Here is an 11,953-nt window from a genome sequence, read left to right on the forward strand (position 1 = left end):
ATTCAAAGAATAAAAGGGAAGATGCGTGGATGAGAAATTTTACTTTTCAACAAATGCTTAATAATCAGGAGATCGGAGCTGTTAGTTTAATGAACACTTAAGAGTTAAGTCTCACTTTCACACAGGGTCAAGAATTTTAGAGGTGAAAAGTTATGTATTCTTACCTTATTTTGTCGGAAGTGGAATACAGAGGTGCAAAGTTTAAATAATTTTCCTAAAGGTTCATTTGGAATACAATCTAAACTCTTTACTCAGGTTTACCAAACCCTATCTGACCTAACTCACTGCTATTCCCTGGCATCACTCCCCGCCCCCCCTTCCTCCACCATGCTCTTCTCATTAAGGGCTGTGTTCCAGGCACACTGGCCTCCAGGAAACCAGGATCCTCAAGGGGGGCCCTTCCAGCTGGCAGCCAATCACAGGGAACCTTGTTGCCCACAAAGGGCCACTGCCACAACTTCTCTCTCCTCCAACACCCCCCCAACTCCTTCCCCAGCCCCTCCTCATTCCTGCTTGCTTCCTTTCCTAGTAAGAAAAAGAGAAGCAACAAAAAGAGCAATGAACAGACCCCTATTAACCCATGCACTCACCTTCCAGCCCCTACACCCACAGATTTTGCCTGCTTGGCTGTTATGTAGTTAAATTTCCTCTGTTCCCATCTAAAGCTACCCCTCTCCAGTGTACTCGCTCAACCCCTCTTGCCTGCTTTCTTCACTCTTCTGCATCCTCAATTTTTCCTCTATACTGGGTCAGTCTCATCCACATGCAAACACATGCTGTTACTTCCCTTGTATTAAAAAAAAAAAAAACAAAAAAACCCAAACACCCAAAAAACAAAAAACCCCCCTCTTGACCACACTTACTCTGCTTACTACCTTGCTTTCCATCTCAGCACAGCTCCTTAAAGAATGGTCTATATGGGCGCCTGGGTGGCTCAGTTGGTTAAGCAACTGCCTTCGGCTCAGGTCATGATCCTGGAGTCCCGGGATCGAGTCCCGCATCGGGCTCCCTGCTCGGCAGGGAGCCTGCTTCTGCCTCTGACCCTCCCCCCTCTCATGTGCTCTCTGTCTCTCTCATTCTCTCTGTCTCAAATAAATAAATAAAATCTTTAAAAAAAAAAAGAGTGGTCTATGTTTGCATTCTCTGATTCTCCTTCTCTCATTCTCTCTCAGCTAAAGTCAATCCGGTTTGCTCTCCTGCCAGCCCCCCCCCATCCCTCCAAATTGCTCCAAGACATGCTGTTAAATCCCATCGTCATTCTGCAGTCCTCCTGTTAGGTAACCTATTGGTAGCATTTGATACAGTTGGTCACTGCCTCCTCTGCTAGATTTGTCTGTCCGGCCTCTGGGGCACCATACTTTCTTGATTTCCCTTTTACTTCTCTTTCTCAGAATCTTTTGTGGTTTTTCTCCTCCCCAACCTCTTAACACTGTGGTGCCCATGAGGTAAGCCCTGGGTGCTGCTTATATTTCCATATTGCCTATGCTTAGGGCATAAAATACCAGACTCTTCTCCTGACCAATGGCCTATTTAACATATCCACTTGGATTCCTAATAATATACCAACATCAACATGGCCGAAACTGAATTCCAGACCATCGGACAACTCTGACACCAAAGCTGTTCTATCCTCAGCCTTTTTTTTTTTTTTTAAAGATTTTATTTATTTATTTGACAGAGAGAGAGAGAGAGAGACAGCTAGAGAGGGAACACAAGCAGGGGGAGTGGGAGAGGGAGAAGCAGGCTCCTGGCAGAGCAGGGAACCCGATGCAGGGCTTGATCCCAGGACCCTGGGATCATGACCTGAGCTGAAGGCAGACGCTTAACGACTGAGCCACCCAGGCGCCCCTATCCTCAGCCTTCTTAATCAATGTCAACTCCATTATTCTACTGGCTCAGCCAGTAAGCCTTGACTTCTGCTTCTTGTGCATCTCAAATCCAACCCCAAAGGAAGTCCTGTTGGCTCTACCTGCAAAAGGTATCCAGAATCGGACCATGTCCCACCATTCCTACCACTCTGGTCCACCATCACGTCCTGCCTGCATTAATGCAGCTGCTTCTTAACTGTTCTCTTTGCCTCTACACTTGCCTCCTGAGAGTCTCTTTTCAATTCCTAGCCAGATCAGACCTTTAAAAACATGTCAGACCATGTCACTCCTATGCTCAAAATTTGCAATGGCTCCACATTTCTCTCTGAGTAACACAAAAATTCTAACTTTGGCTACAAGGCCCTATATAATCTGATTCTCCATTGACTTTCTGACCTTCTCCTTGTTTGCTCTGTGCCAGCCACACTGGCCTCCTGGAACATGCTAGGCCTGCCCCTGCCAGGGGGCATTTTGTACTGGCTGTTTCTCTCTTGCTTCTCAGTTCCCCCAGATAAGTGCTTGGCTATCCCCTCATCATTTGCTCAAAACTTCTCAGTGAAGTCTATCTTCACTATTCTGCTTAATAATGTAATCTGCCCCTGGCCCTCTCACCACTCCCGTCATTTGCTGGCTCAATCCACACCTACCATGCACTATTTTTTATAGCACTTATCAATCTCTAACATTAAATATAACTTACTTATTATCTTTACTGTTTATGGTCCAACTTCACCTTTACATGCGGGTCCTGTGAAGTTGAGGTCTTTGTTTGGTTCACTGTTGAATTCTAATGGTGAAACAGGACCAGCAGAGTAAGACTGAATATGTATTTCTAGAATGGACACAGGAATGAATGAATGGTCACTGCTCTTTAACTGTTCCCTTTGTCTGGAATATTTTTTGTACATTGTCACACGGTGGCTCATTCAGATGATGAAGACCTCAAAGGGGTCTTTCCCAACAGCACAATCTGAAAGAGCCACCAGTTACTTGCCATCACTCACCCTAGTTTTATAGTTTTTATCATGTTCTCTAGTATTTTCTTATTTGTCTATTTGTTGTATATTCCCTGACCTCACCCTCACTCATTCCTATTCATGTCTGAATCCCTAGGACCTAGAACATGGCCTAGCATACATCAGGCACATGTTTATTATATAGAGATATATCACACAGTTAGTGCACCATCTGGAAGGCATTACATAAATTATATGTTAATGGCAGGATCCAATGCAGAAGTCTTTCCTACTGTGGGTCAAAACCCCCCCAAGGGGTGTTCTGCCAATTGAGCAATCAGAATAATGCTAAACAAGAAGATAAAATATGATATTACTATTTTTAGTAGAGTGTAGCCATATGATTTATCTAACTTAGTCACAGCGTAGTTTTCAAACCCATAGCTCAAACCCATGGAGTGTTGTAAATCTTGAACTGAGCTTCTCTCTCATTTCATAGGGTTGTCATTACACTGACAGGTCAATCATTTCCTTGCTTGACATCCCTTGTCTTAACCCATATGCCATAAAAATGCCTATATACTTAGTAGACAATGAAGGAGGGTCCATTTTTCCATGTAGAGTTAAAGCTATGGAGGAATATATGGTGACAGCCATCTATGCCTACCCACGCCATTCTTGGAGTTGCATTATGGGCACAAATGCTCATACTAGATATTCATAGGTAACATGATGCACACAGGAAGCTTGATGGGTATCCATAAATGTTTAGGGATTAGAATTCAGGGAAAAGGGCTCAAATCAACTGAGTGAAATATTAAAAATAGAGCATATCTTGAACATGATGACAGTATGTACTCATGTTATAGGTGTGGATTATCACCATTCTCATTCCCCCCATAATTCTCTTTTTGTAGTAGTACAAAGGGATGAGCATCCTGGACCACTACAATGTGGAGGTCTGTCACAGGGTAATCTGGGGGACAAAGTCTCAGGACCTTTTGCTGAATCATACAAAAGCAGCATATAAGCTGATGTTGATGGTGGAAAGTCTCCACCTCTGAGAACGAGAAGATTAGCTAATGGGGCTGTTGGAGGTGCTCACCTCAGCGGCCCCCAGTGGCTTAGCTTCCACATGAGCCTCAAGATGTTTCCATGTTCTTCCACTTTTCTCTTCATAGAGTTGTCCCAGATCTGGCACTCTCCTCTCTGACACTTCTATGCTCGACCTTCAATGTCATGTTCTCTTTACTTCTCTGTCTCCCTTTAACCTATGTGACCCTCTTCTCTTTGTGAGGATTTTAGCAAGCAACACAGTGCACGTGTGGATAAAACTGGAGGACATCCCTGGAGGAAGTTTTATATGTTAAAGTCAGTGTTAAATTACATATCTGAAACAATGAAGTGGGAGGCTACCACAATGCTCCTGAGCTGGTGAGGAAGGATAACAATGAGGATCCTCACCAGAGGGTAGAAGGCAGGGCTGAGGGACATCAGGGGTGGGGAGTGTCCATAGAGAGGGGCAGGAGAAAAGAGGTGTTTCGATCCCTAAAGCAATAGCCACCACAGGTCAATGCATCGGCCTTTAGTCTAAAATGCTTTTAAAGAATGGCAAAGGGGTGGGGGGGGGGAGATATTGTGTAAACAGTTAGGTTTTAGGCAAGTGTATGTATCATTTACTAAAAGTCACTTAAACAAGGCAAATGTATACTTCACAATGAAAAGCACTTAGAAAAAGTGACCCCCCCATGTGATGAATGCCCCTCATAACTGCTTCTCATACCCGAACCCATTGAAGTGGGACACCTGACATAGTAGGGAAATGGTTTTTGCATGTGTGGTAGATAGTTATGGTTTGCCATCCCAGCATTCTGTCCTTCTTCATTTGATAACTGACCCCAATTTCGGGAATCCCCTCCCCTCTCCCCACTCCCAGCCCAAGATAAGTGCTTGGCTATCCTCCTTGCTTATGCGGATGACAGTGACATGTGGTGCAGGTGTGGTTTGAGTACCATATTCCCCAGAGTGAAGATTCCTGGGGTGGTCGTGAGACTCAAACCCATCCAATAAAAGATAGTCCTGAAGGTTTTGTCAGGGCTACATAGGGAAGGAAAATCTTTTCCACTGGAGTTAAGGCTGGAAGCCTGTAATTACTTTGGGGGCATTGGGAGGCACAGGGAGAGAACTTGCCTGAGAAGCCAACACAGAGAAAGGCATGTGAGAGAGAGAGAGAGAGAGAGAGAGAGAGGTAGAGAGCGAGATCTGAAGAAATAATTGACACACCTGGATCCAGTTGTGTTTTTTCTGACTTTAAGCTCATTGAGTCAATGAACCCCTATTGCTTATGCCAGTTGGAGTTGGTTCTGAGTCACTTGCAGACAGAAGAGCCTGACAAACAGGAGGTCCTAGCTAACACTTACCTAGTGCTCATCATTTGCCAGTGACACCAAACCTTTTCCATATGAACTGCTTTAACGCCCTAAGAACCTTAGGAAGTTGACACTACCTCATACCCATTTTAGAGGTAGGAAAACTATGTGATCTCAAGATCATATAACGAGTCAGTGATGGATTTAGGATTCAAACCCAAACAGCCTAGCCTGAAATTGATGTCCTTGACCACTACATCCCTCTAGAATCCTTGAGCATAGAATCAGTTTGAAGGAGAACCTTTATGGCTTCCAGAGGGACTCGTCTGGGCCCAGCTCAACCAAGGTTAGAGAATTTCTTCAGATTTTTACTTCACTGAAGTGTTACTTCCTATAAGGCAAGATCTACATTTCATTCTTTAAACCCCCACGCCTAGGACACACTTAGCTCACTATAGAGTCAAGATAAACATGAAACTGAAATAGAAGGCCAGATTCCTTAAAAGCAGGTCTGTAGTTTGCCAATAGGGAAAAGAATAAAGGTCTAGAGTTAGGAACCCAGAAAAAAGTCAGGAACCCAGATAAAAACCTACTTGCACATTTGAGAAATCTTGCTGAGGGACAGAGCTGTAGAAGAATTGGATAGGATGGCATGATGAATTATAATTCACTTTCAAAAACTCTGCATATTTTTTTTTCTCTTTCTCACAATAGCTAGAGCTGTTGCTTAAGTCATAAAGGAAATCAATGTTCTGAACTCTCTCTTGGAGTCCTATGCAGGTTTCCAACCGCACCCTCTGTGTGCTTGGCAAGTTCTATTCACTTTGCTGCCTCTTCCCCATGGATTCTGAGCACGGGTTTTCTTTTGCTGTCTGTCCTCCCCCTGACCCCACCTTCTTCCAAATGTCCATTCTGATCAGATGGACAAGTCAGGCTTTGCCCAATTAGTCCACTTTAAGTAGCTTACCCTGTACTTTATTAAAAGCAAAATCCACATTGGGTTGACAAGATTAGAGAAAAATATAAAAATAAATTACTGTATTAAAATTAATTAAATGAAAAGCTGTATCTAATACCAGGAAATGATGGACTTCACAGGAGCAGTGAAGCCCTTAGTTCAACAAATGATTTTTAAAAATCCTAAAAACTCCCCAACTCAGGATGGAATTAAATATTCCACACCGAATGCAAAAGCAAAAAGATGTTAATTTTGGCTTTATGCACAAAGTGAATAAAAAGTTCATTCTGCTCTTTGCTCTGCAGGAAAATTCTTTTGATTGCAATACCATTCCACAGGCTGGGTGTTATAAATAACACCAACTCACACTTATAGAATGTGGACTGAGGGTCTCTAAGAATTTTAAAACACTCACGCAAGTGAACTGACAAACAAATAAATAGGACTACAGGTTCAACTGCTCAGTTTAACATTTATAGAGTACACGTTAGGAGGCAGGTTCTATGCTGAGTGCTGGGCATACCAAAAAGGTGCGGACACCAAAAATTAGGACTGTGGTAACCAGAATGAGAATCCAACACAAAGTGCCATGTGCTCTGAATTATTATACCCTGACATCAATTATTATCACAGCTTACTTATTGATAAGTTCAAATTCCTTTATTTACTAATTAACAACAGAAGGAATTGGATTAGGATTTTAATGGGTATGGAAACACTTGGGGGAAAAATCAAGTCCAAAATGGAATATAATGCAAATGGCTAGATGCTTCTATTCTTCCTTTGTATTTTGGATCTCTGATGGTACATTTCCTTCCGAACCCCAAATGCATTTTCTCATTTTTCTTTTGTGTATGTGTGTTGGCGGGGATGGGATGAAGTAGTCAAATAATGGGGCTTTGTGTGCCTCTTCCTTGTCTAAAGCAAGCTTCATCATTTCCAACATGCCCCAGGAAGCAAATGGAAAACTGGGTGACAGAACAAAAAGCTGGGTCCAGGCTGCTTGGGTGAGGTGATAGAGGGCCAAGGACTCAGCCCCTGAGCCTCTGTTTTCTCATCAATTTAAAGAGAAGAATCAGAGCATCTGATTCTTACAGTGGTTGTGCAGAGAAATTGAGTTCATTTATGTAAAGCCCATAGCACCTTGCTTGGCACATAGTACGCACTGGCATATTTTAGGTCCCCAGCTGAGCTGGTACTGCTGTGTTTTCTGGGCCTTGATAGAATTTTAGTGCATTGTCCTATTTTCCTTCCCAGGAGAGATTTGATCACTCTCTATTCTACCATGTCTCCAGGCTCTGTCACTTTCTATTCCCTATTTTTCCTTCAAGTCCGTATCACCACAATATATTTGTATATTTCCTGTCTTCCCACCCACCTCCCTGAGGTAGTTACTATGGCTCTCACAAGTGAGGCAACAGAGCTCCCTTTTCACTCTCTATCAGTAGACCCTGAGCTCTCTGAGAGAAGGGATTGGTTTGTTTTGTTCCCTGATGCTTGCCTGGATTCTATAACAAGGCCTAGCATACAGTAGGCACTCAATATATATTATTGGAATGAACGAATAAACTAGTTGTTCTCAAGAACATCATACTTCCAGGCACAGGTCAGACCCACAGTCCCTTCCTGCTTGAATATGAACCCATGATGAAAAGGCTACAGACACTCTACTTTGGATTTGAGGAGACCCAAATGATTACACTCTATGTGGATTCCTGATGGCAGTGTTTCTCCAGTGTACCTGGTACCTGGCAATTCCATTAGAACATTTTCCTACAACCCCATGTTCCTAAGAGATGATCATAAACTGGTCACCTGGGCCCACAAATGTGTGTGTGCACACACATGCACACACATGCACACACATGGGTATATGTATTGTGTATATTTAATAATTTCAGCAAATAAGTAAAAACCAGAAGATTTCAGATAAAAATGCACAATTTCAAGTTCCCTTTTAAGATCCAAAGATGTGGCCACACTGGGCCCATACTCCTGGGCATCAGTTGGCTGGCTTTGAGCAGCTGTACCCCCATTTCGACAAAGTAGGTATCTCTAATTTGCTATAGTTTGTGCCCCCCCCTTATTGTCTTTCTAACATTGTGGGCAAGTGTCAGTTACAATTTGCTATTGCAATTGAGCAATATTTCCTAAGATAGAGAAGTCTCTTGATCAAAAGTGCACAAAGAGAAGACTTGGTGCTTTAGGCATAGGAGAGAAAAAACTTTTTTTTTTTTTTTCAGAAGGAAATAGATTGTTCTAATGTGTTTGCTATGGAACTGTCCAGCACGCTTGAATCTTTATGTCACCTGGCCACTCCAGATGTTTGAGTTTGCCACTCTGTCCTAGGAGGAGTGTCCTGTGGCTTGGACCACTCTGCCATCCTGGGGTTCTGCTAGATTGATGACTATTTAGGTTTTTTCTTACTGGTGTGAGCAAGACATGTTTGGATGTCAACTTATTTTCGGTCATTTAACTTTATGCAGTCACTGCTTTGGGTAATACTTCTGCAGGATATCAATTCACAAAAAATTGTTAGAAATTGCTACTCCTTCAGGATCAGAAACAATAATCTGATTCAAATGCATTAGAGCATTTTATTTCTGATTATACTCACATGCTTGAATATGTTTCAATAAGTCTCTATCAGTAATAGGTATTATAGGAAAAATGAGTTCCTTGTTAAATAAAATTGGAAAACACAGATGAAATATGGTCCTATGGGTTTCTTTACTGTGAATTATTTTTGCCTTTTTAAATAAATTTTTAAATAAGCACTGTGAATCCCTGAAGTACTGAGAGCTGGTTGGGACCGGAATAGGCTGGTATGTATTATTTTCTAAACTTGTTTTGTCTGGTTATAGACCTTTCATTTTTTTTTTTTTAAACCACAAAAATCAGTTGGCAAGTACTATAGTTTTTGATCTTTTACTCTGCATAGAGTCCATTGCCTACATTTTGAGATCAACTTCAACCGGATCTATGAAAATAATAGTACAAAGACATAACCACATCCTGGATTCCCAAGGACAGCACTTATCTGAAACATGCAAAACAGCCTTTCGATAATAATCACTAATATCGCACATTCATTAGGGTCTTATTACTGCCAGACATTGAACCTGCCCTACACTTCCTCTCTGAATCTTTAAGTTAAACAAAAAGCCTCCCAAGGCTTATTTTATAGATGATGGAAGCCAAAACTTTGTGACATTAAGTAATTACACAAGATCCAACCTCGGAGGGGTGAAGTTAAACCATCAGGAAATATTTCACATAGATATGTATTCTGAACATCCAGTTTCTTTAATGATATAAACAAATAGCTGCATTTATTTAAATGCTTATTAGGAGTCTGGCATATATGGATTTTATAGGGATTATCTACTTAAATCCTCCCACTATGAAGTGCTACTATAATTTTCATTTTTACAGATTAGAAATTAAGATTGAAGCAAGGCTCTTAACTGGTACATCCTCACACTATGAGTACATTTTGCCAACTCTGTGCACATTTGGGAGGATGCCGATGTCCATGCATTTAACTGCCTTCTGGATGCTCCCGAGATGTGCCTTGAGCATCTGTTACTTACGGAGTTCCATGACAAATACTGATAACCAGCAGGGTTTAAAAGCACAAGAGAAGATAGGAGGATGCTTATCTAAAGCATCAGGACTGTATCACTAAGAAAAATAGAAAAAAAAAATCCAGTCAATCTTTTAACAACTTCAGTGAAGGATTTCTAGTCTTTGGGTGTGTTTGTGTTCCTCTGTTTTATTCTTTGTGTGTAAAGTTTTGCCTACTAGATTTTCTCTATTAGGAACAACAGCAACAACAACTTTTCTTGATGAATTCCATGTGAGAAATGGTACAAATGCCCCACCCCCACGTGCTCCCCAAAGCAAGGCTGCAGCCACTGGGGCAGGTGGGCATCTCCACTCCCAGTATCTTCTCGTAACTGGGAGGGGGTGTCTCCCCCCCTATGGAGTGTCCACCATTGCAATGAGGAGGTCAGCAGATTGCCCGAGGATATAACCAAGACCTAGGGGACAGCATGCTTGGGGAGAAAACTGGAGGTGAACGCCAGAGCTTTACAAAGAGCTCCCAAAGTAGGCCCTTGTTAAAGTGAATAATGAGCTGCATAGACTGGTTCCTTCATGCTGAGCTCAACACACATCTTTAAACATAAGATTGTCAAGGAAGCAGATACTCAGAAACCCTTTCATCTTAATTAAAGTTATGTGGGCTACGAAATACTTTTCCTTTATATTAAGCTCTTATTCCTGTGGAGAAATTTCTATTTGTTTTTATCTAATTTGAGCTTCAAGGTTAATCTCGGTTTAAGACTTTCCCTCACTGGGAGAGACGGTCCATCCGGTTTGCCCCTGATCCCATGTATATGCATGCATCCACCAGGACCCTGCTGGGCTCCAAAGCCTCTTGCTGGCAGTGCATTCTTTACACTGTTCCCTTCAACAGAAAGAATGGACTGTGTATCTGGGAAGGATATATGGAACGGGAGGATTTTGAAAAAGGTCACAAAGCTTTCTATTTTAGGGTTCCACATGTCACAATCCTTAAATGTGGAGTTTCTGATAAAAATTGCTCTGGGATGCAGAGCCTGAGGTTTTCATGACGGGGAAAGCAGGAGGAAGAGGGGATACACTGGAGACAAAGAAGGAGAATGCATTTCATTCCAGAAAGGGATTTTTGCAGACTTTGAGACAACTGATAGACCAGACTGCTGGGCACACCATGTTCCCTAATTTTCTTCCACAAATATATGTTTGATTGGATTAAATTGATGATGGAAGTCACGTGTGCTTTTGATTTCAAAGGGAAAGTTAGAAATCATAAACAAGTTGCGGGAGATCTAATTTAGGATCTAATTGGAATTTTTCACAAACTTAACACACACAACAACGAGCATCCAGATTAAGAAATAGAACATTCTCAGAATCCCAGAAGCCTTTCTTTCAACTCCAGCCACTATTCCCCACACCAAGGAAACTTATATTCTGACCTCTAACAGCATAGATTAGTTTTACAACAGTTGGTAAATTTTAAAATGCTTACATCAAACGTGGTTTACCCTAAAAATATTCTTTGCTTTGCTATACATACTACATGTCTTGGCTCTAAGTACGAAAAATTCAGTCAGAACACTTTCTCTCCCATCACCTGCCTTTTTGCCAAATGGGTCCAATAAAGAACTTCCCATTCTTTTACAAGGATATATGAGCTCCTATCTAGATCTTCCCATTTTATTTGGGTCAATCTATTGTTGCAAAGCATTTTGTCTTCTTCAAATTGGAAAACTGAGGCATTACAAAATGGTTTTCACTGACCTTAGCAAAGTATTTGGAATGATTCTGACTTAAAATAAAGAGTATATGGAATTCATTTCAGCAGGAGGACCTTGGGGGAAACCCAAAGAAATAGCCAACCATACTCTAGAGTGCCTTTAACCAAAGTAGAACAAAAGTAACTGCTGTTTGAGGGAGACAGATCAAATCTAACAAGGTGCTGGGGGCCAAGCAAATAAATGGGGGTTGTGAGTGTGAACCAAAATCAAGAGTCACACTGCAGGTGTTGAGTTGCGATCAGGAAGCTTCATACACGGGCAACTCTATTTAGCATTCTCCAGAGTGACTAGCAAGAGGGAATTTATTTAAGGATTCTTTGTGATTTTCTTATGATTCATTCAGGATGCTTACTGATTCTCTGAAGCAACAGAGGGGAACCCAGCTGGTAATAAATAAGATGCTGCTCTACGCTGCTTCCTCTCCGAAATCTCCACG

This window comes from Mirounga angustirostris, unplaced genomic scaffold, assembly GCF_029215605.1.
Source record: "Mirounga angustirostris isolate CCGP_5_RB_7025 unplaced genomic scaffold, mMirAng1.0.hap1 SCAF_1, whole genome shotgun sequence".
Lineage (NCBI taxonomy): Eukaryota > Metazoa > Chordata > Mammalia > Carnivora > Phocidae > Mirounga > Mirounga angustirostris.